This window comes from Notamacropus eugenii, chromosome 1 (genome assembly GCF_028372415.1).
Source record: "Notamacropus eugenii isolate mMacEug1 chromosome 1, mMacEug1.pri_v2, whole genome shotgun sequence".
NCBI lineage: Eukaryota > Metazoa > Chordata > Mammalia > Diprotodontia > Macropodidae > Notamacropus > Notamacropus eugenii.
Genome location: NC_092872.1, coordinates 601,697,473 through 601,725,388, shown reverse-complemented (window position 1 = coordinate 601,725,388; position 27,916 = coordinate 601,697,473). Strand labels below are relative to the sequence as shown.

General features: G+C 38.7%; 1 long non-coding RNA gene across 4 annotated transcripts in view; it reads left to right on the top strand.

Moving 5' to 3' along the window:
- LOC140520610 (uncharacterized) overlaps window positions 1–27,916 on the top strand; it is a 132,738-nt gene that overhangs the window by 18,280 nt on the left and 86,542 nt on the right. For all 4 annotated transcript variants that reach the window (XR_011972594.1, XR_011972595.1, XR_011972592.1 and 1 more), the window contains exon 2: window positions 5,796–5,867. This is a non-coding gene — a long non-coding RNA (uncharacterized lncRNA). The remainder of the gene's footprint in view (window positions 1–5,795; window positions 5,868–27,916) is intronic.

Here is a 27,916-nt window from a genome sequence, read left to right as displayed (position 1 = left end):
CTTCAAGTTGTTCTGAGTCAGTGAGGCTTTGGTGTAAATTAAATGATTGGCTTCCTCCCAAATAACTGGCAGTATAGAGAAGGCTTTATTAGGGGAAGGAGGATGAAAAATTACAGACCCCTGAAACTGCCCAGGGAGAAGGAGAGTATGGAAGGTAGACGATACCAAAAATTACCTTTCTTTGCTTTTTGCTCATGGTAAGTTCTGCCCTCTGCGTAGAAATTGGGAGAAAAGTTCTGGAAAACCTACATTTCTTTCTTTCTCTAGAAAGATCTCATCCCTAGCAAAAGACATGGGCCTGTCTTTGGGTCCATGAGTAACTTCTGTTACTTATTACTCTTTTGTGAAAGCAGAAAGTGGTTTGATTAATAGATTATTATCAATTTTGAGGTAGAAATCCAGTGATTTTGCTCTTCATCCTGTCATGGTCAACATTTAAAAAAATTATTTAGATGAACACCTAGATGGCATATTTTATCAAGTTTATGGCTTATGTAATGGTAATATGTATATGTTAGACTCAACAGTCATAGTCCTTCATTTATTCTATAAGAAGTCACTCATCTGAAGACCTTAGGGGTGCATGGAAGTATGTAATTGCTGCTGCCAATCGAAGATTCAGAAGGGAAAGGCAGTCTCACTCTCAATCTCCTCCTATCTGTGGGTTCCTTTCCTGCTTCTATGCCCATGTTTCTCCTATCCTTAAAAAAACAAACAAAAAAACCTCCTCCTCACTTGATGACTGTCTCTTATGCCTAGAATGCTCTCCCTCCTTACCTTTGCCTCTTAAAGTATCTGTTTTTCTCAGAGATTGCTCAAATGCTGCTTTTTGCAGGTGGTCTTTCTTGCTCTGCCGGTTGCTAGAGACTTCTCCTCTAAGTTTAGCTTCAATTTATTGTGCATGTATCTTGTATTTATCTATTTATCTGCATGTTGTGTCCTCATTAGAATTTATTTTTCCTGAAGGTAGGGCTTTTTTTTTGTATCTTAGTGGTTTAGCATAGTGCCTGACACGTAATAACCCCTTAATACATGTTTGTAAATTGATTGAATGCCTAGTTAAGAAAATAGCAGCTGAGAACTGGATTTATATTTCTGAACTGTGCCTTAAAAATCTAGGAATAATAGGGTTTTTACCCAGGGATAGCATGTATCTAATGATGGCTGGGAAAAAATATGTATGTACATATGTATGTATATGTATATATGCACATAAATAAATATGTGCATGTGTACATGCATATGTACACACAGAGACACATATGTACATATACATACACACATGTGTATACATATACATACACACATGTGTATACATGTACATGTGTGTGAGTGTGTGCAGGTATTTCACCTGGAGATTTATGTGCAGGTCACTTAACTTCTCCTCAAATGTAAAACAAGAGGTTTGATCTGGATGACTTCTAAGGGGTCATTCAGTTCCAGATCTATGATCCTATGACCTCTCTGAGAATGAGTCCCCAATCAATATCTCAAGCTCTATCCTGTCTGCTAAGCTCCAATGGTACTGTAATTGAGCATCCAGAATATGGAGAAATAATTCAGCTACAGGACGACCAGTATAAAAACACAAGTCAGTTTCTCATAGAGACTGGACTGGCTAAGGACGGCCAGCTGAAGGTCATGTGTTTTAAGTGCTTGTGGCTCACTGAAACTTAAGTGAAGATTTCCTTGCATTGAGTAGATCAATTGCCTTCTGTCCCTTGTCACAAGTTTAGAATCTCATAGGTTGTATAATGTAACTATTTGGAGTCTGCTGCTGTTTCACTTGGACTAATAACTCATTCAATGTAATAAAGTGAAAAGAACCTCCCCCCCCCCCCAAATGTAAGGTGCAATTTTTTAAACTCCCTATTGGACATCTTTCCCTAGGTGAATCAGTGATTCGTTAAATTCAATAAGTCTACCCTTTCAGATAACCTTATGATTCCTCATTCTACCAATTTCTGTTCATTTTCTTATTTGCTGAACTATGAAATAATAGTGTCATTTCCCTGTATCCTGTCACTTATTCATTTTTAGTTTTTCTTCCATTTACTCTTATCCTTTTCTGTTGCCATCACCCAGGTTCAACCCTTTGACACCTTGTGCCTAGAACGTTGTAATACCTATTAATGAACTATATTTTCATTGCTTTCAGATTCTTCTTCCCTCCATTGTGTTGTATATTCTGCTGCCATGTTAATTATCCTAAAACATAGTTCTGATCATTCCTTCCTTTGCTTAAAATATTTCAAAAACTTTTCAGCAGAGAGCTATTTTCTGTGTTCAAACCCTCCAAAATCTGGCTGTAGCCTACTATAGTATCCTCTCTGGGATCATTCCCTCAGCTAGGCACATATGCTCATAGGTTAGGTTCCTAGAGCGTTGGCTATCTATTATTCCCCTCAGAGTGCTAGCAATAACCCTCAGGATCTGGGTTTCTAAATACTATTGGTGTTTTTACTGAGAAAGGGTGGTATGACTAGTTGATACAAAATACTCCTACCATAATGGTGTGCATTCTCCCCTTGAACACATGAGGTCCCTGGAGGAGAGTGGGTTCAAATGTTTTAGTACAAAAGAACCGTGTGGCAAAAGAATACCTCCCAACTTCCTGGCCCTGGAAAGCCTTTACCCTATTTGTGGGAGATACACATAAGGTTCTCCTTAGAAGCCTAGGTAAGCTGCTTAGCCAAGTTCCTATGATTTGTGCCTTTCTAGAGTCCATAGCTGTCCTTCTCTGGTACAAGGGATCATGTTCCTTGACTCTCCTGCCATCCTCAGGTGACTATCTCTCCTGATCCATTGCCAGTCTGATGACTATTATTACTGCCATCATTTAATTCTGACCCCATTTTGGATCATCATAAGACCTCCGAATCTCCCAAACTGCCAGGGTCATCTGGATACTTCCATCTCAAAATATTCATTCCCCTATAATTAAGAAAGAACAATTAAAAAAATAGAAGAAAGTCACGTGATTATAGCTGCCACCAGTTAAACAAGACACCAGGCAATCCTTTTTCTCACCTATCTTTTAGAAGGCAACTGAAAGTACTCCTGTTTCATCTTAAGAGTTATTGGGGTATATATAAGTTGTTCAGGGAGAACTAGCACCTCTGTTGTGTGGACTTACCACGGGGCTGCTCATATACCTTTGGTGTCCATCTGTCACCCTGGGAGAGAAGAAGTATCAGGTTGCCTACCAAACTTAAGGACTACAGAGCCATTGCGTTCACCTCATTGTTGTATGCCTGTGAAACCTGGACATATAACAGCACCCTGCCAGAAAAATGAACCACTTACATTTGAATTGTCTTAGGAAGATTCTGAAGATCACCTAGCAAGATAAGCTACTGCATACTGAAGTCCTCTCTCAAGCTGAATGGCTGCCAAGCATTTAAATTCTACTGTAGAGAGTACAACTCTGATGTCCTGGCCATGTTCGAATGCCAAAAGTACATCTGTCTAAAAGACTATTTTATGAGATACTTGCACAAGGCAAGCACTCACATGGAAGTCAGAATAAATGGCACAAAGACAGTCTCAAGGTCTCTCTGAAGAACTTTAGATTAATTGTAAGACATGGGAGACGCTGGCATGGTGTGTCTATATCAGAGAAGCTGAGCAAATTCTGGAGAACAAATGAGATACCCAAATCTTGAGACATCTCCATCCCAAATGTTCAAATGGACTATTTGTACCTGGACTCTGGTAGAGTCTTCCCAGCTTATTTTGGACTGATCAGCCACAGCTGAGCATAGCGAACCTTGACCCCAACATTGTGATGTCATTTTGGTGCTCGTTGAGTATGAAGTATGAACAACAACTTCATCATGGTCATAAAGGAAAGAGAGTGATGAAGGGCTGGGCTTGCCCAGATCAGCGACTCTTGTATCATCAGTTCTCTTCTGGCTCTGCAGTCCCTTAGAAGGCTTCATCCTCACACAATATATACCCCTGAGACAGGGGATGTCCGTGCATGAGCATGCATCACAGATTGGCCCACATAGTCCATCTGTGCTTCACTGCCTGGGGTTCAGAGTCCAGAAGCATTGACATCCCAGCTCAGCATAAGTAGGGCAAAAAACAAATGCAAAGACATCCATTCCAGCTAGCATTACTTTGAAATTCTGTTTCACTGGGGGCAGTAATTAAATATCGGTTACTAACGTCAGTCTTTGGTAGGGGGAAATTGCTGGCTTTATTACAGCGAACAAAGTTATTCTGCAGTGACAGACTGTAAAGGGGAGTAGGGAGTTATATATCTTGTAACTGAACTGACATGGTCCCAGTGGGCCTTGGGCCTGTTGAGTTCTTTCCCTTGAAAAGAAGTTTTTTTGTGATTCTCTTTAGTGTACTCTCAGCTAATGAGGGATGATTCATTTGTGTGTTTCCCCAGAAATGGTTTCAAAAGTGCCCTGTATCTTGTCAACCTGGCATGTGAAGAAAAGTAATTTAAGTACTAGGGATAAGCAAGGATTATGGAAATCAGTGAAGCTCTCACTGTCTTGGCTGCACCTGATCATGGTGTGTCTGAAACTTCTGAATTAGGTCTTTCCCTTTGCCTTGCCCCAAGTGCAGTCCTACTTTGGAGACCATGGTCTTTGACCAAACCTTTCCAGTCTTGTGTCCTACTATCCATTACATGAACCTTATGCTTCAGCCAGGCAATACTATTGCCATTCCCCAAATACATCATGTGTTAACTAATCTTTGGTTATATATTTCACTCCGTTGTTGTTTACTCTCCCATCTTTGCTTGGTGAAATCCTATTTACTTTCCAAGGTCCAGCTCAAATTTCACTTCTCTTAACATACCTCTCCTGGTAGCTTTGACCAAAGTTATTCTTATTTTTTCCTCCTATAGCCACTCATTTCTGCAGTGTCAGGAGAAAGAGAGATTAGTGTCTAAGGAGGAGTTGGGAGCGATCTATTTTATAACTGATATGACATGATCCCAGTAGGCCTAAGCTTGGGCCTTTCTTGTTCTTTTCCTTGAGTATAAATTTTCTGCTATCCTCTATAGAGTACCTTCAGTTGATGAGGCATGGTTTGTTGGTTTGTGAGTGTGTATGTCTGTTTTCCCAGGAATGGTTCCAAAAGTGGCCCCTATCTCAGGGGCCTTGGGTGTCAAGGGAAGCAAACCAATTATACACCCAGAGCTAAGTAGGAACCACAGGAATGAATCAGTGTTGCTCTGAATGTCTTTCACATTCAGACTGTTATGTGCATGTGCATGAAATTTCTGAATGGGGGCTTCCTCTAAGTTAGGTGTACTTCAAAGATCTTGGCCTCCAACACTACCTTTCTAACCTGAGGTTTCATGGCCTGTAGCATGCATCACTAATCATTGCTGCATTGCATTGTAAATATTTTTACATCTATCTTCTCAATCCTACTAGACAGTAAATTACTTGAGAGCAAGGAGTATGTCTTGTATGTATAATGGGTAGGGTAAAGAAATGTGTAAAAGACTGGGGAGTGTGCCTTGGGGAAGGCATGATGGCACCTAATGGAAATGTTTGGCTCTCCAATCTAAAGTAAGCACCAACATTCCATAACTGGTTCCCATCAGCTTTGCAATGAAGAAGAACCTTTTTGATTGGCTTAGTAACCACAATCGGGTTACTTTCAAAAAGCACAAGTCAACCAGGGCCTTGTTTTTGGCTTAAGCTTTTTCTTACCTGACTGCATTTTGTCAAGACAGACAATGCTTTAAAGGGAGAAGGTCTTCCCCATCTGAGGCTTAAACATGTTCTCTGAAAAGAGATCTTTGTCCTTTCTTGTTTTAGGTAAAGGAGATTGGAGATATCTGTGACCTTGTGAGCTTTGAAAGGACAGAAGGATTTTCCGGGATCCAGAAGGTGAGAACTGAAGTACTGTGTCAACTTCCTGGCCCAGTACAGCAGGAATACCAGAGATGCAGACTCATTTACCCATCAGCCATGTCAATTTGGAAGTGAAGCTGGTGGGGCAGATGCCATGTAGAAACTGCATTAAGTCTGAAACCACTTAACCCAGGGACTGAGGTGATATTGCTGAGAGCATGTCTGTAGATTATGAGGAAAATGTTTATAATTTCTGTTCTTGCTATATCTTGGCAGTAAATATCTCTTTGTAAAAGCTAATTGATATTAATTCATTATATAGAACTGAGGTACTAGTCAAAGGTGGCAAATAATGGCAGGAATACATGATAGCATTAAAGAAAGATACTTAACCATTTGGGGCACCCCTAGAATCCTGAGGGGGAGATTTAGGCAGCCCTTTTATGGGAGAGTAAGGCAAAAGTCTCACTGCCTATGACTTTGAATTGCACATAGCACCTTATACTATGTTTAGCACATAGTAGGTTCTTAATAGATATTTATTGAATGAATGAATGAGTGTATCTAGGACAGCAAGAAGACTGGCAGTCACTCAAGGACTTGGTGGTAAAAACACAGGGATCAAGCCTGTAGCTAGGAGCACTTTTGCAGAAATCAACTTCAATTTACATGTCACAGAGAAGGGCCTAATCAGGAAAAATAAGTCTTTGTCCTTCCTGGCAGGCACAGAGTGATTCTGGTTTTTTCTCTGTGTCAATAATTTTGAGTTATTTACCATTTGGTTATTCTGGCAGAGGAAGAGTGATAAAGTAGCCTGTCAAAAGCTCTCTTCATCTCTCTTACAGAGAGAAAATAGAAAGGAGATTGGAGGGCTTTCAAGACGGGTCGGACACCGTCCAGTGAAGGGATGCTTTCTTTAATCAGAGGCCTGCTCTTATCTGGCACTGTCTTGAAAGTGAACTTTTCCATTCTGCATATATAAGCTCTGTGGAAATTTCTGCTTTTGTTTCTTGGTTACTCTGCACTTCATTTAGCTTGGCTGTCACATGCAAGTGCACACACACATACACACAATGTGCTAGTTTAAAGGTCTATTCCAAGCTCTTCAATTTTCATGAGCATCAGATGGTAAAGTTCTTGTCCTGCTTGTGTCTAGTATACAATGTCTTTACATGAAACCTCATCTATTTCTTAGCACCAGTGTGAACAAAGGCAAATTATTTAGTTTCTTTGAGCCTCATGCTATTGATTTGTGAAATGAAAGTGTTGGACTAAATGATCTCCAGACTCATCTCCAACTCTAAAAGCTATAATGCTATGAGTGGAACAGTCATTCACCTTGAGTATACACTAAATTAACATGTAGTTGAGGTGGGGCAATATTGCAAGTGGACACTAGGGGGTGTCCAAGAACCAGGAACAATTTTGTCGGTAGAGGAGGCCGTCCAATGCTCCGAACCAAGGCATGGATGAATCTAATCATCAGGTCATAGATGTAAAGTTGGAAGGGATTTTAAAGGCCATCTGATCCAACCCTCTCATTTTAAAGGTAAGGAGCTGAAGTTCAAGTGCTTAATGTCTTGCTCAGGACCCCTTAGCTGGTAAGCATTAGAGGCAGATAGTGATGAGCTGTTTGTCCTTTGCTCTGGAATAGGACCATGACATCAGGGAGGTAATGCCATGACATGCAAGTGAATTGGATTTAAGTAAGGCAGGGCTGTGCAAAGTCACCAGCCTCACTCTCTCCTCCAGAGCCATCTGGCTCCAGCGGTGAGATATAGATCAGGATGACTGGAGATGGCCAGTATGCAGTGGGAGAGTTAGTGATGAGTATGATGGTAACAGATAGTCACATATATAGTGCTTTGTTATGGTTTCCTTATGATAAACCTATAATACTTTAATGTAAGGTCACAGAGCTAGCAAGTGGTGGAGTCCTGTAGGATTCAAACCCAGGTTTCCCATCTCTAGGTCCACTGCTGCTTAACCACTGTGGTATACGGTTTTATATATATATATATATTCTTTGCGTCAGTAATGTTGAGGCTTATTTATTTATTTTTATTCAGTTGTTTTCAGTTATGTTCAACTCTTTGTAACCCCGTTTGAGTCTTTTTGGCAACGATACTAGAGTGGTTTGCCATTTCCTCTTCCAGTTCATTTTGCAGATGAGGAACTAAGGCAAACAGGGTTAAATGACTTGCTCAGAGTCACACAGCTAATAAGCATCTGAGGCCAGATTTGAAATCAGCCGAGTCTTCCTGACTCCAGGTCCAGCACTCTATCCGCTGTGCTATCTAGCTGCCCTCTGACTTATTTGCAATTTACAATACCAGGGGACGCACAGGGATGTGATGGAGAGATTAAGGCCAAATCAATAAATTAAAGAAAAGACAGAGAGCAGCACTGAGGAGGGAAAGAACACAATGATAAAACAGGATTGGTGATTTGGAGAAGAGTCATAAGTACCAGGCAGGAAATCTAAGACAAACAAGGCTGTGTAGGGGTAGCTGGTCAGTCAATGAACATTTATTTCACACTTACTATGTGCCAGGCATTGTGCTAATCACTGGAGATAATAGAAAAGCAAAACCAGTCCTTGCCCTCAAGGAGATCACATTGTTATTGGAGATATAACATGCAAACTGCTATGTACATATAAGAGGTGCATAAATATACATACATGTATATATACACACATGCATGCATGTAGCAAAAATGCCAAGTACTCTCCCATACATGTAAGATACACACATGTATACATATACACACATACACACATATTCATACATAAAGTGAAAATGGGAGTTAATCTCAGAGGGAAAGTACCAGCAGTTGAAAACCAGGAAAGATCTCTTGTAAAATTTGGGATTTGAGGTTAATCTTGAAGGAAGCCAGTAAAACCTAGAGGTGGAGCTGAGGAGGGAGAGAATTCCAGGCACCGGGAACAGCCAGTGAAAAGGCACAGGGTAGAGAGATTGTGAGCAACAGCAGGCAGGCCTCGGTTGCTGAGTCATAGAGTATGATGAGTAACATATAAGAAGACTAGAAAGGTAGAAAGGGGATAAAGTGCTAAGGACTTTACATTCCAAAAAGGAGATTTTATATTTGGTTGATAGGGAGCCATTAGAATTTGTTGAGTATTTGGAATTCAAAGTATTAAAAAATGAATGTTAAAAATTGTTTTTACATGTAATTGGGGAAAATAAAATACTAAGAATTTATTGAGTAGAAGGGTGACATGGTCAGATACATGCTTTAGGATGATTATATTGGTAGCTCAGTGGCAGATGGATTGGAGTGATCACAAACTTGAGGCAGGGAGACCAATTAAAAGTTTATTGCAATAGTCCAGGGTGTGAGTTGATGAGGGCCTTTGGAAGGGTGGTGACTATATGAGTGGAGAGAAAGGCATATGTCTTTCTGTCCCTTTGTCTCTCTCTTTCTCCATATATTCATGCACACATATACATGGATATACATACACATATACATGCATACATACATTTATGTATGTATGTATGTTTCTGAATATGTCATTCATGCATATATGTATATGTGTGTTATGTGTATATACATAACACACACATACATATATACACATATACACCAATATAAGAGCTACTGAGGGGATAGAAGTTACAGCTAGGCCCTAGCTGCTAGAGTTTGCTAGGTGATAGAGTGGGTAGAGCATTGGTTATTGGAATGAGGAAGATTTATCTTCATGAGTTCAATTCCAACGTCAGACTCTTACTAGTTATGTGACCCCAGGCAAGTCATTTAACCTTGTTTACCTGAGTTCCTCATTTGTAAAATGAGTTCAGGGAGGAAATGGCAAACCACAGTATCTATGCCAAGAAAACCCAAAATGGGGTCACAAAGAGTGGGACATAACTGAAAAATGACTGCACAAAAAGAAGTTTCAAAATTTAGCAACAGATTGAATATATATGGTGAATGCAATTGAGGAGTTGAGGGTGACATGAATATTGCAAACCTGGGTTACTAAGAGGATGATGCTTCCCTTGACAGTGATAGAGAAGAAGGAAACATTTCTTGGGGAAAGATTGTCTTTCTTGGACATGTTTGTATTTGAGATGTCTATGAGAGATATAATTCAAAATTTCCAAGGGATAGTTTTTAAAAAATTAGTTCATTTAAAAATTTCAACACTCATTTCCATAAGATTTTGAGTTCTAAATATTATTTGTATTTGTAATGGTCAGACAGTTGGATCATTCTGTTGTTCTGTGATGTATGTATTGCTTCTGGCTAGACCGTGGGAAGCCTTGTTTATTGGTCTTTATTTCTCTGCTTGTACTTTCTCTGTTGGTATATGTGATTAAAGAAGATTGCTGACCTCTCAAAAGTTGATTCCTTTTAGAAAAGCAAATCTAAGAACCTGTGCTAGCAGGCTGTCCTGGATGTGTCAGGGGGCTTCCTGCTATACTGATCCAGTATTCCTTAGGATCTACAGCACTCTTATTGGGTTGACTTTAAAAAGTCTGGAATCTAGGTGTTTTGGGAGGAGTCTTAGGAGAAAAAATTAGGGAGAAGGGACAGAGACGGGAGAAAAGTTTGTTTTCTGTCCTTATCTCTTTCTGTCTTTTTACCTCTCTCTCTTTGCCAGGAAAACTCATAGACATTTCTCTACTGCTACTGCTTTCTGGTTTTACAGATAATATGCCCTAGGCAGCCTGCTAGGGAAAGTGGGTCAAGTGCACATCCTTTCCAACCCTGAGGCCATTTCTATGAGAAAGAAAACTACCATTGGTAAATGAGGGTATGACACCTCCCATGAAAGTTCATGCTTGATAGCTGAACAAGGTCACTTTGACAGTTAATCAAGCCCTTCATTTTGTACTTTATGTCCAGGCAATTAATACCACGTTGAAGCCCTAACTACCCTCCTCTTCCTCCTGGGCCTGTACAGTCCATTAACTTGTTTCTAAAGGACAAATGGGTCACATGTTTAAATTGTGATATAATTTCTTCCTCATAATCACCCAAACTCATGGTAGGAGGGGAATTTGATTTACTGTTGATAGCTGTTTCCAGTTCAGGGCTAATGACTGTTTGTCCTGGGAGGTTGAAAGACCTCTTAGAGACAGGATGAGAGCAACTGAGACCCAAAAGACCTCAGTATTTTTAAGACCACAAGTTATAGGCAAGTTGCATTTCTTTACAGGTGGAAAGATTTCCAGACAATTGAAGTAACAAGACCACACCATCAGCTATCCATGAAATATTTCCAACAGGATAACCTTTAGGCATCTCAAACTTAACATGTGTGAAAGAGAATTCATATTACACTGTCTTCCCACCCTCCTCCTTTCCTGTTGCTTAATATATCTATTTCTGTTGAGAGTACCACCATTCATCTTTCCAGTCACTCAGGTTCACCATCTAGGATTCATTGTTTATCCCTCCTTCTCACTCATCCCTTATAGCTAATCAATTGTCAAGTCTTGTCAATTCTAACTCCAAAGCCTGTTTCCCTTTCTATCCACTAACTTGATCACCACCCAAATTCAGATCTCCCTCACCTCTTCTTAGGATGATAGCAAAAGACTTCTGATTGGTGTCTTCCCCAGTCTCTCCTGACTCGTATCTGTCCTGAAAATAGCTGTCAAATTTATATTCCTAAAGCACAGGTTCATACATCTCCCTCCTCTGCTCAAGAAATTCCTGTCACTCCCATTTGAGTCATGGAAAAAAAAAACACAAATTCCTCTGTTTGGTATTTAAAGTACTTCATAATCTGACTTATACTTTTCTTTCTCAACCTTACTCCATTTCTTGTTCTCCATGTTCCAGTTAAACTGGCCTACTTCCTCTTTCTTGAACATTTTTATCTCTGTAAAGGCTGTGCTTTGGGCTTGGAATGCACTCATTTTTCGGATTGACTTCATAAATTACCCAGCTTCTTGCTAATTCAGTTCAAGTACCTTCTCTCACATGACACCTGTCCTGAGCCCTCTCGGTACCCTCCATTTTGTATGTTTTATATTTACATTTGTATATTATTTCCCACAGAATGAAAGGTCCTGGAGGATGAGGACTGTTTTGCTTTAACTAGGGCTCCAAATAAGTGTTTAAGAAAGTGTAACTTTTTGTGGAATGTGTAAGTGAATGAATGAAATGAGGAAATTGTGGAGTGAATGATAAATGATTATGAAAAATTTCAGGCTGTTAGTGACTCAGTGGATACAATGTTGGACAGACCTAGAATTGAGAAGATCTGAGTTCAAATCTGGCCTCAGACACTTACTAGTTGTGTGGCCCTGGGCAAGTTGTTTGACTTTCGTTGTCCTCAATTTCCTTATCTGTAAAATGGGGATAATAATGGTATTTACCTTCTAGAGTTGTTGTGAGGATCAAATGAGAAAAATCCCTAGCATCTCTTCCAACTATGATATTTTATGGCTTCTATGATGCATCACTAATATAATCTTCCTGGGCATTCCTGGTTCTCTGAGTGTTTGTCAGTTTCCATGATTTTGCTCATTCATTCATCTGTCTTCCTTCCATTACAGAGATTTGTCTTTCTTCAAAAGCTTTGTCAGTGAATTCTGGAAACTTTTTTTTTGTTTCCAGAACTTAAAAAAAAAAATCACAAAAAAAAGAAAGATCACTTTAAATCCAGGGGTTGGGAGAAAATCCACTATTATTAACAAAAGAGTTGCTAGATGAATTTTTTTCCCCTTAGTGAGCAATGCTGTTTATGAGAATCATTGGGAGCAAAAAAAACTGATATATGATCAGTCCTGAAGGAGCGGAAGCCTTGAGAGAGGGTTTTGGATTCCTCTCCCATAAACACCTTTGGACAAGTTCCTCTGAGAGAATATATAACACTCTCCCATTGAATCTAGCGGAACCTTTCATTACCAATTTATATATTATACTGATATCTCATAATTCAGGTGTAGCAAGGCTTTTGCTAACCTACCTGTGGCAATCCCATGGAGAAGGGTATAGGTATGAGTTGTAAGCTGAGAGTGATGCCTCTCAAGTGTTCTTTGGGGTAAACACAGTGCAACTCCTTAGTCTGCTTACTATTGCTTTCTTCCTTTACGAATTGTCTTACTAGGTTCAAAGGCTAACTAGTAGGAACAACTGGGAATTATATGAGAAAGTGTTAATATGCAAAATATCTCTCAATAATTAATTAGCTTTAAGTCTCCATACCAGAAAAAGCATGAAAACCTTTTTTTCCATAATCTTTCTTTCCCCTCAATCTCAAATTCCAGGTTTATAGACTCAGACAAACATCAGTGCTATTGGCCACATAATTTATTAATAGTAACAAATAACACAAAGGCATACATAAATATTCAACCATATATTGGCCACCGTCATTATTCTTTTCAAAAGCAGGGAAATGATGTTGTCAGCTATAAGTCTTTCATTAATGAATGTAAGTGCTGACTTCTCCAAAATGCTGGAACCATAGCTCAACAATTCTCTCAGGGGAGCTACTAAATTCATTGTTTCCCTCAGGAATTCTCTGAGTATCTACTTCACAGAGTTGTAACACATGACTCTTGATTGGCTGAGAGACACCCTAAGTCCTTTACGCCATGTCCCAGTACCAGGTCTGTCCTTTATGGAACCAATTATATTCTTTAGGTAGGTTTTTTATACAGTTAACAGATAAATCCTCAAAATGTTTCTTCAGACTCTTTCTAAGATGACAGCCAACTTTCCATGTTCCCTACAAACTTGATCTCTGTTGGCACTTAATCGTCCAAGTCTCAGCAGTACTTTCAATCCTCTCCTCTCCTCTCTCAAAGATGACAGGTAATTGTCAGTTGCGAAGAGTCTATTCTCTCTCTGTTAAAGACACATTAATAATATTCAAAGACTCTGGGCTATTTAAGCTGGGGTTACACAGAAATCATCAATACTGAATTTATCATTACAGAATTTGACATAAAGTCTCTGAAGACAGGTTTTATAGAATTTCCAGTTTTTCTGGCTGTTTAATTCACCCACCAAAAATGCTGTCCAGTATTCCCACATATCATAGTACTAATCTTAAGATTAGTTAATTACTGTTAATTGCTTCATGACTATGTTGGGAATCCTTATGTTTGTGTGCTTGTGTCTTCTCCTTCCTTCATCACAGATGAACTTTTTTTTTATTTTCTGGAGATTTACAGGTTCTGCAAAATGCCTGGGGACAAGACATGAACAATAAACCTATTGCTGGTAGTTCTTATTTTGCTAGTGTTCACAAAGTCAGTTCTTTACAAACTTGCTGTCAGGGAGGTCCTGCAAGCTCATATGTTTGAATTATTCCTCTCCCTACCTACTGTTGCTACTTTGGGGCTCAGAGGCTCTGGGGGAAGAGGCAGATTTGTCAGTGATCTGAAGAGCAGGAGTAAGTCTTTATTACAGATGCTTTTCTAAAACTCATAAAGAAAAGACTTGGGGTCTATCATGAGACAGCAGGGGTGTAGAGTGGTTGTACTGGTATGGGCAAGGGATGGAGGGTTTATGAAAATATACAGCTGGATTACAATAACTGGTGTGGTGGAGGCAACTTGGTCCCAATTGCCAGGAAAGATAGAATTCCTTTAGATATCAGTCACTGGAGAGTTAAGGATACAACTGTGTCTTAGAGTCAAGGGGAAGCCCCACTGGTCCTTGTGAGTGATGATTTTAGGATCATGGTAGGAGGAAGGAGTTGATACATGATACTGAGAAAGGACTCCCAGCATCTAGATTGATACTGAATGATAACTTTGGGGAGAGAAATTAGTACATTTGTTTCAAAATAGATTTTTGGAAATAAATAATTGGAAATAATAAGCCCCTGTTATTTTTCCTACTTCAGTGTGGGGAAATTCTTGAGTTCCATCCCTGATATCTCAAGGATAACTCAGTAAAAACAGACAAGTGTTTTTCTTTTTTAAATTAAGGGGAGGATAGGGTCTTATTATGTCATGATTGGTTTTCTGCCTCTGATTTCAAAGGCAGTCAGCTTGAGTACAAGCATGGGGCATAGAATTTTCCAGTGAAAGTGTGGAAGTACAAGGTTGGAGTGGGGGGGCAGGTCTAGAGTAGAAGTATCTCCTCTTTAGATAGGCTAGGCCTTTTATCCTTCAATCTATCACAATCCTCATTTCACAGCTGAAGAAACTGTACCTGAGGGAAATAAAGATCACTTAGGCAAAAATCATACATGTGGGAAGTGGCAGAAGGGGAATCTAATTTCATCTGCTTTCCAGTTCAGCTCTCTTTTTGCACCCCAAATTTTCTGCTAGAGACTTATATTTTCTCTTGCCATAGAATATTGGGAAAGTGCTTCGTAGAAGTTAGATGATTTTTTCCCATCTAGAATATGTATGCTCACTTAGGTTGTCATTCTACTGGTCCCTGACCTCCATCAAACTATTTTTCAAACAGGGTTGGTTGGCTTTCCTTAGAGGCAAAGTAGATAGTTGCCTACAAGGTGTTATTTTGAACTCTTGTAACCAAAACTCTTTTCTCCTGCCTACATCCTTATATCAGGTAACAGAAACTTTGATTACATAGAAATAAGGACATATATATATGTGTATATATGTATACATATATGTATTATATATGGAGAGAGAGAGGATGATTTGAATTCACAGTAAGATATAAAGAATTGATATCAGATTCTTCAAAAAAGCAGATTTTGATATTTTGATACCATTCTGTTGAAAGTAGGGGTAAAATTCTGACAAGCCCTGGCCCAAATTCCAAACAATACTATAGCTGCTATACTAAGTACTTGTCATTCATATCCTAGAATTTATTTGTATCATTAGAATTATGTTATATGAATTATCACATTTTCATTAAATATATAATTTTAGAGATAAAAGATAGTTATAAGGATGATAATAATAATACCTAGTATTTATATAGCACCTTTAAGTTTGTAAAGCACTTTACAAATATTATATAATTTTATCCTTAGAAAACCCTGCAAGGTAGAAGTTAATGTTATATTCCTTTTACATGTGAGGAAATTGAAGCAGACAGAGTTTAAGTGACTTGTTCAGCCTCACACAGTAAATGCCTGAGTTAGAATTTGAACTCAGATCTTTCCAAATTTAGGTCTCCTACTCTATCCACTGCACCAAAAAAAGTGGAGAGACTATTGAAAAATCAAATTCTAGTTAAAATGAATAAGGAGGTTGTGAGAGTTTGGCTATGGTTGAAATAACCAATATTCTGAGAGATTTTCTTAGAATCACAGAGGTGGAATCACTGCAGGGATAAAATACTAGGGCTCAGTTTCCTCAGCTGTAAAATGGATGTAATAATAGCACTTACACTACAGAATTATGAGGATCAAATGAGATACTATGAGTAAAGTGCTTAGCGGCACATAGTAGGTACTTAATAAATGTTTCCCTCCCCCCTATTCCAACTCTTATTTTACCAATGAGGCCCAGAGAGGGAAATGAATTTGGCCAAGGACATACAGATAGTAAGTGGCAGAGACAGAACTGGATAATTTCTGGGTACATCCTACGCTTCTCCTGAGCCTTAGGAAGGTTCTATCTAGAGATGTCATCTAGGAAAGCAGTGGCAGGAAAACTGGGCTCTGTATCTAATTCATTAAATTGTCAGATAGAGAAATTAATTAAGAGATTGTCACTCTCAGAGCAGATGGAGTTGGTTGCCATGTGACCTAAGGAAAACCCTTAGGGCTTGTCAAGCTCACTGTAGCTATCACTTACATGTATCCTCATTCACCTAAAGTTACACTGCTTCTTTTACTTCTCTTCAAACAATATAACTCACTCCGGAGCAATGCTCAGTTCCTTTACTTCTCTTTCAACACAAAGGTTATGTCCTTTTCTCTACAAAGGACTGACAGAGTTGTGATTGTAAGTGCTTTGATATCCTTAAATGAATGGCATAGGATACAAGGTAATGGACTCCCCCTTGGCTTTATTTTGTGGACTATTTATCTTGATGCCAAATTCGAAGACCATTATGGAAGGGATGCCATTAAGAGTAAGGGTAAGCTGAAGACAGCTGAGTCTGAGGATATTTGTCTGGTCACTGGCCAATCCCTAGGTGTCTAGTTTGACCACGTCACTGAGCTGCTTTTCTGAAGTGATTCAAGATACACTAGATAATCAGCATTTCTGCAAACACTTTCCAGCGAACATGTACACATAGGAATGAGAACGTCATCTTGGGTGATCTCTGAAACCTTAGGATAATGCTGATTGTCACAGAGAATTTGCAAAAAAAGGAAGAGAAATCAGTATCCCAGTACTGCCATGGCAAGAGCGTTGATTTGGTACTCTACTCTAACTCTCTTTTATGTGACAACGAAAATTTATATGACCCTTCAAGGTTTGCAGAGCATCTTAAGTGATCTTTATTTATTTTCATTTTACAGATGAGGGAACTGAGTCTGAAGGAGGTTAAATAATTTGCCTGAAGTCACAGCTGGTGGAATTTCCAGTGGTGTTTTCTGCTTAAATTCAAAGTTCATTTTTACTGGCATATAATTGGGCAAAATAAATTCCTAATATAAATGTTGCCCAATTATATGCCAGTAAAATTGACAATCTAAGTGAAATGATTGAATATACACAAAAGTATAAACTACTCAGGAGGAAGAGGAAATAGAATACTTAAATAGCCCTATGTTAGAAAAATAAATTAAACAAGTCACCAATAAGATCCCTAAAAAAATTCCCAGGACCAGATGAATTTACAAGTGAATTCTACCAAAAATTTAAGGAGCAATTAATACCAATACTATATAAACTATTTGAAAAAAATAGGTAAAGATAGAGTTTTACCCAGTTCCTTTTTATGACACAAATGGGGTTTTGATACTTAAACTGGGGAGAGTAAAAGCGAAGAGAAAACTCTAGACCAGATTCCTCAAAGTCAATGCAAAAATTTTAAATAAAATACTGGTAAGATGATTACAGCAATATATCACAAAGATCATGTGCTATGATGATGTGGGATTTATACCAAGAATGCAGGACTGGTTCAATATTAGGAAAACTATTGGTAAAATTGACCATTAACAACAACAAAAATCATATAATTGCATTAATATATGCAGAAAATACCTTTAAAAAATAATACTCATTTTTATAAAAAATAACAACTAAAAAGCATAGGATTCAGTGGAAACTTTATGAAAATGTTAAGTAATATCTATCTAAAACTAAGGTCAATTATCATCTGTAACAGAGAAACTTGAAGTTTTTACAATAAGATCATGGGTAAGGCAGAAAGGGTGGCCATTATTGTCACTATTCTTTAATATTGTACTAGAAATGTTAGCAACAGCAATAAGACAAAGAAAGAAATTGAAAGAATAAAAATAGGTAATGAGCAAACAAAGCTATCATTCTCACTCTTTACAGATGGTATCATGGTATACTTAGAGAATCAAGTAAAAAAACTAGTTGAAACAATTAATAACTTCAGCAAAGTTGCAAGATATAAAATAAACCCACATAAAACATTGGTATTTCTATATACTACCAGCAAAACTCAGGAGGAAGAGATAGAAAGAGAAATTCCATTTAAAATAACTGAAGACAATATAAAATGCTTGGGAGTGTACTTGTCAAGACGAACCCAGGAACTATATGAACACAATTACAAAAACACTTTTGGCACAAAGATATATTTGAATGATTGGAGAAATATTAACTGCTTATGGGCAGGCTGAGCCAATATAATAATAAAAGTGGTACATCTAACAAAGTTAATTTATGTATTCAGTGGCATACCAATCATGCTGTACAAGGTACATGTACCTTGGTAGTGTACTTTCCAGGCATGCACAAGTTGATAGTGACGTTGATGCATGCATTGCCAGAGCTAACTCAGTGTTTGAGAGGCTCCAAAGATAAGTATGGGAGAGAAGAGGTATTAGACTGACTACCAAACTGAAGGTCTATAGAGCTATTGTGCAAATTAAAATAAGTCTGAGGTACCACCTCACACTTTTCAGATTGACTAACAAGACAGAAAAGGAAATGAAAAATGCTGAAGGAGATATGGAAAAGTTGGGACACTAATGCACTGTTGGTGGACTTGTCAAGTAGTCCAGCCATTCTGGATAACAATGTGGAACTATGCCCCAAGGGCTATAAAACTGTGCATACCCTTTGACATAGCAGTACCATTACTCAGACTGTACCCAAAAGAAATCAAAGAAAAGCAAAAAGAACGTATTTATAAAAAATATTTATAGCAGCTCTTTTTGTGATGGCAAAAAATTGGAAATTGAGAGGATGCCTGTTAATTGGGGAATGGTTGAATAAGTTGTGATATATAATTGTGATGGAATACTATTATGCTATGAGAAATAACAAGCAGAATGCTTTCAGAAAATGCAAAATGAAGTGAGTAGGACCAGGAGAGCACTGTATATAGTAACAGCAGTATTGTATGGGTGATCAACTGTGAAAGTCTTAGTTAATCTGATCAAGACAACCATCTAAGATAATTCCAAAGGACATGATGAAAAATGCTATCCACTTCCAGAGAAAGAACCAATGAAACCTGAATGCAGGTTGAAGCATACTTTTTACTTTCTTTATTCTTGTATTTTTTTTTGTCTATGTTTCCTTTTGCAGCATGGCTAATAATCGAGATATATTTTGTATGACATCATATATATAATCGACATCAAATTACTTGCCTTTTGTGGGGAGGGAGAGAATTTGGAACCAAAAATTGAAAAAAAACCACAAATATTAAACATTTTTGCATATAATTTGGAAATATTTTACAAAATAAATAAAAATATATTTTAAAAAATAAAAGTTTGTGGTCATATCCAGATATGGGAGCCAATTGGTTTCGGCTGACTAGGAGAAGTCAGAATTGGCAGTCCAGCTGAAAAGGAAGCTGTCAAGTTCAGGTACAGCAATTAAGGAGGGAGAAGTCAAGAAAATATTAGAGGCTTGATTATGTACAGTTCAGATTTTAGGTGTTTAGAGAGTTTGCAAGGACAACATAAGTAATCAGGTCTGATTCAATCCTGACAGAGGCAGTATTGCCCAGCAGGTAGACTGTTGGATTTGGAGTTAAGAAGACCTGGGTTAAAAATTCTACTGTAGATACTAGCTGTGAGGCCCTTTAGAAATCACTTAACATATCTTAGTCCCATCTGTAAATGGGGACAATAATACTTGTAGCACTTAGCTACAGAGTTGTCATGAAGTTTAATGAGATTTTATGCATATATATGTATATTTGCATATATAGGCATATGAATATACATATATACATTTTACACATATATGTACATATGTGTACATATACACATACATTTTACAGACATGTGGGTATGTTCAGAATTCTAAAAGTTTTATATCAAAACTTAAAACTGCACTAATACTTTTGGGACAGTCTATACATGTCTATATATGTACACACATATGCCTACATGCAGAAATATATATATATATGTTTGTATATTTGCATGTACTTTATGACCCCTAATGTGCTTTCCCAATCTCAGTTCTAATCATTATGCCAATAATATAAATTTAATTAGAATCAGCCCAGGGGGCAACGTCAAAGAGACTTGGGTTGCCTTTCATTTTTTCCCCTTTACTACATCAATACTAGTATCCTGAAGTTTTGGAGCCTTAGAAAAACAAATTTCATTGGAAATGTGGTGTTCTACAATTATATAAAAAGATGAATTTGGCAGGAAAGCTTCCTTCAGGAACATTGGTCCAAATAGCCAGACAAATAGTCTGACATATCACTTTATACCAAGCTTATTGAAAAGTGTCTTGGGAGTAGACTCAGTTTTCATTTCACAGGTTCTTCAGTGCTTATAATTTCCCACCTCTAGGTTAGATCACAATGAACCAAATTCTTCTCTCACCTTCCTGCCTAGTGCCATCACTGACTGACTAGAGGTGAATATGAGCAAGTAATAAAAAAAAAATTAGAGGGGGAGGTGATCAAAATGAATATGGCTTATATATCAGATTGCATGCTGTCTTGGAGGTGGGGGGGGATTTAGAACTCAAAATCTTGTAAAAGTGAATGTTGAAAAAATAAAAATAAATAAAAGTAGCAATTTTGAAATTAGAAAATGAATATGGCTTAACAGAGGGCCATGTTCTGTTGTCCTATGTATCACATGCTATTGGGCCAGCCTTTTGACTGAGAGGCTGTTTTCTATGCTGTGTCCATGCTTGCTTTTCATTTCCCAGTGGGGAGGAAATACATCAGCATTCTGCATGTGAACAGGGCTTTGTGCTGGAGATGTGCAGAGGTGGATTCATGTACTTGCAAGCCTGAAGCTCTAAATCTCAGGGCTCTTTTCTCAGGTGGTGCAGACTGTCTTCCATTCCCCTGTGATGGAGAGTTTTGCTGGGAAGAACAGTTTCATTCAGAGATTACAATGGACAAGAGGGAATCAGTAATTCCCAGTCTGAGTCTGGGCCTTGTCACAAACTCTTTGCAAGACCTTGAATAAGTTCCTTAATGCATCCTTCCTGCTGGGTGTCAGGGGCTGAGACAGAGGCTAAGTGCTCCAGGCTCTTCGAGAACAGCTCCTGGGGATCAGGGCACTTAGGGAAGTCAATGTTCAATTTAATTGTAAAAAAAATTCTGAGAAGGAGGCTTTGAGAGCATTCACAACTCTTCAGCAGGCCTGAAGTCATCAGCTACAATTACCTCCAAATCCCTGCCTTGTTAGGGGAGAAACAGGATCACGGGATAATAGCTAAAAGTGAGCATGTCTATAGTTTGAACCTCACAGCATCCCTACATAATGCGTGCCATTACTAGGTCCATTTTACAGGTGAGGAAACTGAGACAGAGAGAGTCCAGGCTGAACTCCAGTCTTCCTCATGGCAGCTTTGGAATTCACACATTGTAAGTAACCCTTATCAATGCCACTTTTCCACTGATTGGATGGCTCTTCCAAAAACTTCTATTTAAGGAGGGTAACCATAGTAGTCTGGTCTCATGCCTATTCTCTTTCTCTCTCCACCTCCCTCCCAGTTACTTTGTACATGTTATATGTGCTTAAAAACTTTCTGAGACACTTATAAGATGTGCAGCTTTAGGCAAATCCTTTAACTTTTCTGAGTCTCACTTTCATTATTTGTATAATGGCGAGTTGCTAGGTGGTGCAATGGATAGAGTACTGGACTTGGAGCTAGGCCTGAGTTCAAATCTGTCCTCAGACACTTGTGTGACCCTAGGCAGCTCACTTAACACTGTTTGCCCCAGTTTTCTCACTTGGAAAATGAGCTGGAGAAGAAAATGACAAATTGCTCCAATGTCTTTGCCAAGAAAACCCTAGATGGGGCCACGAAGAGTTGGACACAACTGAAACACCTGAAATTGATAATCACAATGAAAGCAATAATAATGTGATGTATTTCATACTGTTTCTGTAAGGATCAATTGATATAACACATGCACACATATGTATAGTGCTTTGCAAATCTTAAAGTACCATACAAATAGAATCTCATTATTTCAATGAACTTGGATCTGAGTCATTTTAATTAGTAACTAACATTTATACAGTACTTACTTTGTGCCAGGCACTGTGCAAAGTGTTTTTCAATTATTTGATCTTCACAACAACCCTGGAAGGTAGGTACTGTTATTATCCCTATTTTACAGATAAGGAAACTGAGGCAAACAAAGCTTGTATGACTTGCCCAAGTAACTGTCTGAGGCTAGATTTGAATCTGGGTCTTCCCAGCTGTAAGGCTGTTACCCTGTTTACTGCATCCCTTAGCTGCCCCAATTACTTCTGAATGAGAAAAACAAAATTTTCATGATTTAAGCCTTGTGAGGTGGTTTAATGCCTGCAGAACATTGTAGAGATCTGGAGACTTTTGGAAATTGTGTTTGATACTGAAATTTGCAGATTGTTTGTGTGAGGGAAATGAGGCAGAGAAATAAAAATTCTCTCAAAACATATGTTGGGCCTTTAGGAGGGCACATCTTACACAAAGCTGGAGAAGAGGATAGGATAAGAGATCAGAGATTATGGGATCACAGATTTAGAGCCAGAAGAGACTTCAGAGGCCAAATTAGGTAGTCCAACCTACTCATTGTACAGATGTAGAAACCAACCCCCAGAAAGACTGGGTGTTACCCAAAGGTAAATAGTAAGCAGCAGAGTCAGTATTTGCAGTAGGTTCCTTGCTTCCTAATCCACTACCCTTTCTAGCATATTCACCACACTGTAGTTGTGCGGATTCATCTACATCAGTTCTTGCAATGGCCTACATATACTTCTTTTTGAGCACCAATTTCCAACTGTTTCAGACTATTACTGGTCATTCACATGGCTCTTCCCACCCATTTGGGTCTGGTCACTGACCTTGGCTGCGTTACTGTAGCTATAAATCTGTATCTCATGTGGCTCCTCTGATTGAATCCTCCACTGTAGATTCTGACCTTGACTTCAAGAATCAGCTGTGTCTGGCCTCGTACCCTGCTAATTGGCTTTGCCTGTTATAGCTTGGTGCTCTTCTACTCCATTGGCCTGGATTGGCTCCAATGCAGTCTCCTCCTGCAGAAACTTACAGATGGCATTCTTTGAGGAACTGTTGAGAATGGGAGGGGAGCCAAAAAATTGGAGATGGACAAATGTTGTCCTGATTTTCAAAAAAAGGGAAGAGGAGGATTTTAAAAAGGACAAATTGGTGACCGTGACCCTAATTAGTTCCCTTTCTCTCTTTTCTTCTTAGACTTCCATGCACTTTTGTAGTTCTTTAATAATTAGTTTTAGTACTCTCTAATGCATTTATTATTTAGTATTGTGTATTAGAATCAACTTCGTTGTTGTTTTGTCTTCTTTGTTATTTTTCAGTCATTTTAGTTGTATCTGATTCTTTGTGACCCCACTTGGGGTTTTCTTGGCAAAGATATTGGAGTGGTTTGCCATTTCCTTCTCTAGCTCATTTTATAGATGAGGAAACTGAAGCAAACATTGCCCAGTGTCACATAGCTGATAAGTATCTGAGGCCAGATTTGAACTCAGGAAGAGGAATCATCTTGATTCTAAGCCCTTATCTTCCTATTGGAATGTGAACTCTATGGAGGCAGGCAATAGAGCTTATCTAATCTGAATTTTCTTCATCATCTAGTGAGTGCTGGAGGAGAGAAGATTCACAATATATGTTTGTTATTGCAGTATATTGCAATACGGATAAAGGAGTGAAAAAGGCTCAGAAATGAGCAGTGAGTGGGAAAGAGTGCAGGTGGTGACTGGTGAAAGGTGTGAGACATTTCCCTGCATGAGTCTTGTGGTGCTGGGACCATAGTGAGGTGTTTATCCCAGTGGAGGGTGGAGGGAGTATTTAACAGAGCCAGATGGTGGTTGTAAGAGAAGTGTTTCCTGTATCAACCAGCCTCTACTTGGAGATGGAAAAGGAAGGGTTATACAGAATGAATGCAGAATGACTTGTTTTCAAGTCTCAGTCTAGATGCAGTGCCCATGGTTAGTAAGGCCCAAATCTCTCTTTTCTTGTGTATCTGTGAACACACACACACACACACACACACACACACACACACACACACAAACATAAACACATACACACAGAGAAAAGGACTGGATTTGAGTCCGAGGATCTATTTTTTGGATCCTGAATTCACTTTTTATTACCTACATAATCTTTAGTAAGTAACAACCACTCTGTATCTCAGTTTTCTCCTTTTAAAAATGAAAGCATGGAACTATGATGTCCTAGGTCCTTTCCCACCCTAAATCCTATAATTGACATTTCTCTTCCCATGGGTGTTCACTGGTGCGTGTGTTGGTCCAATACTGAAAATGATTTTGTTATAAAGTCCATGTATACATATGTACCAGTGTTGAAGTAGTAGGCTAACTTAGAATTACCTATCTTAACTGTAATTGTTTGCCTTACTACCCCTACTATACTCTATAGTCTCTGTCTGTTCCTCTGTCTGTCTCTATCCATCCATCCATCTATCTATCTATCTATCTATCTATCTATCTATCTATCTATCTACCTACCTACTTATCATCTATCCATCCATCCATCCATCCATCCATCCATCCATCCATCCATCCATCTATCCATCTATCCATCTATCCATCCATCTATCTATCCATCCATCTATCTATCTATCTATTTATCTATCTATCTATCTATCTGTATATATATCTAGAACTAAAACCTAAAACCAGTATGGGTGACTGGTTTTGCTCCATGGAGCCAATATGAGAGTGGAGTGAGGCTGTGTTTCATCTTCATGGTGACCATATCATAGTCCTCCATTGGCTTATGCTACTGCTCTATGCCACCATATCTAGGCCAATGAACCAGTGAACCAATCAATCAACAAGCATTTATTAAATACCTAACATGGGGTGAGCATTATGTTAAGCGCTGGGGATACAAATAAATAAAATAATTCTTGTTCTCAATGAGCTTGCTTTCTATGGGAGGAAGAGGAGAGAGAAAAGTATTTAAATAAATTTACATGAAATAAATATAGGCAAATTAAAAAAATAAATGCAAGGTAGCTAAACATGAGGTAATTAAGAGGGAAGGCACTGATAGTTATGGGATTAGGAAAGGCTTTGTACGAAAGATGATGATTGAACTGTATGTTTCTACCCCTTCCTTTCTCCCTGGCTCCCATTTCCAGTTGACCTCAAGAGGACTCACCTGAGGTTCCATTGTTGTAATGATGACTAACTCTGATCTGAGTGAGGCTTTGGGATATAAACTGGTAGAGGTGAATCATACCTGAACATGATGTTTTAGACATGGAAATAGCTTCAAGTTCATGGAGAATGGCAGTGAAAGCAGACATCCTCCTGTGGTCCCAGGGACCACTTTTGGGAGGACCCCATTTTACTGATGATGGGAATAAAGAGGCAAACATCTGTGATAAAGGCCACACTTCTCTTTGTAATGAGTGGAAAGGGTTTTTGTGAATGGATGAGGGACACTCATTTGATCTGAGAGAGCAGAAACCAAGGAAGTAGGAAGTACAGTCTTATAGAAGAGTCTCAAGATGCAGCCACACCCATAGGACAAACCCATCATAAGAAGTTAGCTCTGTAACTTGAGCAGCATGAAGTTAGGCAAGAGGCAACATGATACAGTGGTTAGTGGGCCAGTTTTGGAACTAGGAAGACTTGGGTTAAAGTCTAGACCCTGACAATGCTCAGTTCACTTAACCTATATCCTAGGCGACTCTATAAGACTACAAGTTATAGATGAGTTGCTGTCTTACATTGGTGGTTGGAGTTTTCCACACTGATGAAATCAACAATCCATATATTCTCCTTTCCAACAACATTCACCTCTGCGACCTCCATCTCCTGATCTGTAAAATGAAATATGTGAAATAGATATTCTTTTCCAGCTAACACTCTGTTAGTGTGATTTGAAATCCCATCAGCTAGGCATTTATATCTAGTTCTTGAGTGATCTGTGCAGTATTATGTGGGTGGAAACTATGTATGGGGGTCAAATCTAAACCATGCTTCCACTTTACCACTGAGCTATGGCTATCATGAACAATGGATACCTATTACATTGGATGAAAATTGTGTCTTTCAGTAGAATGACTTCTCTTCCAGTATTTCTCCCTTTATCTATTTTGTAGCTGTCTTATTACTTTCCTGTCTTGCCAAGAAGGAAGACAACAAAGCGGATGCCTATTGATAGATGAAGTAATAAAGCTCCCACTTAAATCCAAGATGGCTTTTGTTTTGGAGTCACAACAGGATCATTAGAAGAGATAAGTAAACAGTGCCTTTTATAAAATGACAAAACACAAACCCAGCCCTTTTAAGGAGTTCCTGATAGCATTTGATAAGTGGCCTGCCTGTCTTTGGATAACTGTCATCTCCATAAGATTGGGATATTACATACCTTTGAATGTCTCTTTAAAAAGATAAAGTATATTGATTGCCCCTATATTTTTGACCCTGTACCTGTAATGAAATGTCACTACTCTGGTTGCCAGATGCTACCAAAGGGCATAAGATTTTAATTAGCAGTCAATAAAATGCACTCTCATTTTTCATTGTAACAGACCTGAAAGATGTTATTTCCACATCCTCATTATTCAGCATGGCATAAAATGTCAGTAGTTAGCTAGTAAGCTCAACCTATCAAAAACAGAGCTTATTCACAACTAGCTTTGCCAGGTTTCCTCCAGATTACCTTACTCCTAGCAGCGTGCTAGAAGAAATGGCAATATTTTATCCTGCTACAAATATGGAGGCTTCACTCAAAAACTGTTTTCTTTGCTTGCCCCTGGTTCTTGTATACTGGGTGAATGAGCCTCCCTCCACCTCTGTCTCTGTCTCTGTCTCTCTCACTTTGTGTTTAATGCCTCAAGAGCCCCTTAGTACATTGTAGGTCTAGAACAGGACATTTTGCTCTTTGGGGTTTTATTTCAACCCCTCTCCTAACTGTTGTCATTCCACAGGAACTATGTTTGCCTTGGTAGCAGAGCCTCTGTAGCTCTTAATGAAGGTTGACAGGAAATCAGTGGAGAGAATCAAACCTATCCGAACCTCCTTAGGATCAAATCAGGACAGGAGGCTGATAGCCTGAGAAATACAATGACGTGTAGGCAGACTCCTGTCCATTCTCCTTCCATACCCAAATATTATTAAGCCAGCAGCTTTTAATCCCCACTAGGGGAGGGTGGAGTTGACAATGGTGGCTCAGATGATCGAAACATGCAGCAGTTAATAGCAGTTTGTTCCAAGGTGATTATTTCCCTTTTTATTATTCCCTGGTTTCTTTTAGCTTCAACACCTCCTTTGACCAGAGATCTCTCCCAGTGTCCAAGCCATTAGCTACTTTCCATTTCATTTGTATCTGTCTCACAGATTTTGTGGTAGTTATTGTTATTTAGTTGTGAACAACTCTTCATGACCCCTCGGACCATAGCCTGCCAATATTTGTACATGAGTTTTTCTTGGCAGATGAGGAATCTGAGGCAAACAAAGTAAAGCAACTTTCCCAGAGTCATACAGCTAGTAAGTGTCTGAGGCCAGATTTGACCTCAAGTCTTCCTAACTCCAGGCCCAGAACTCTATCCACTAAGCCATTTGG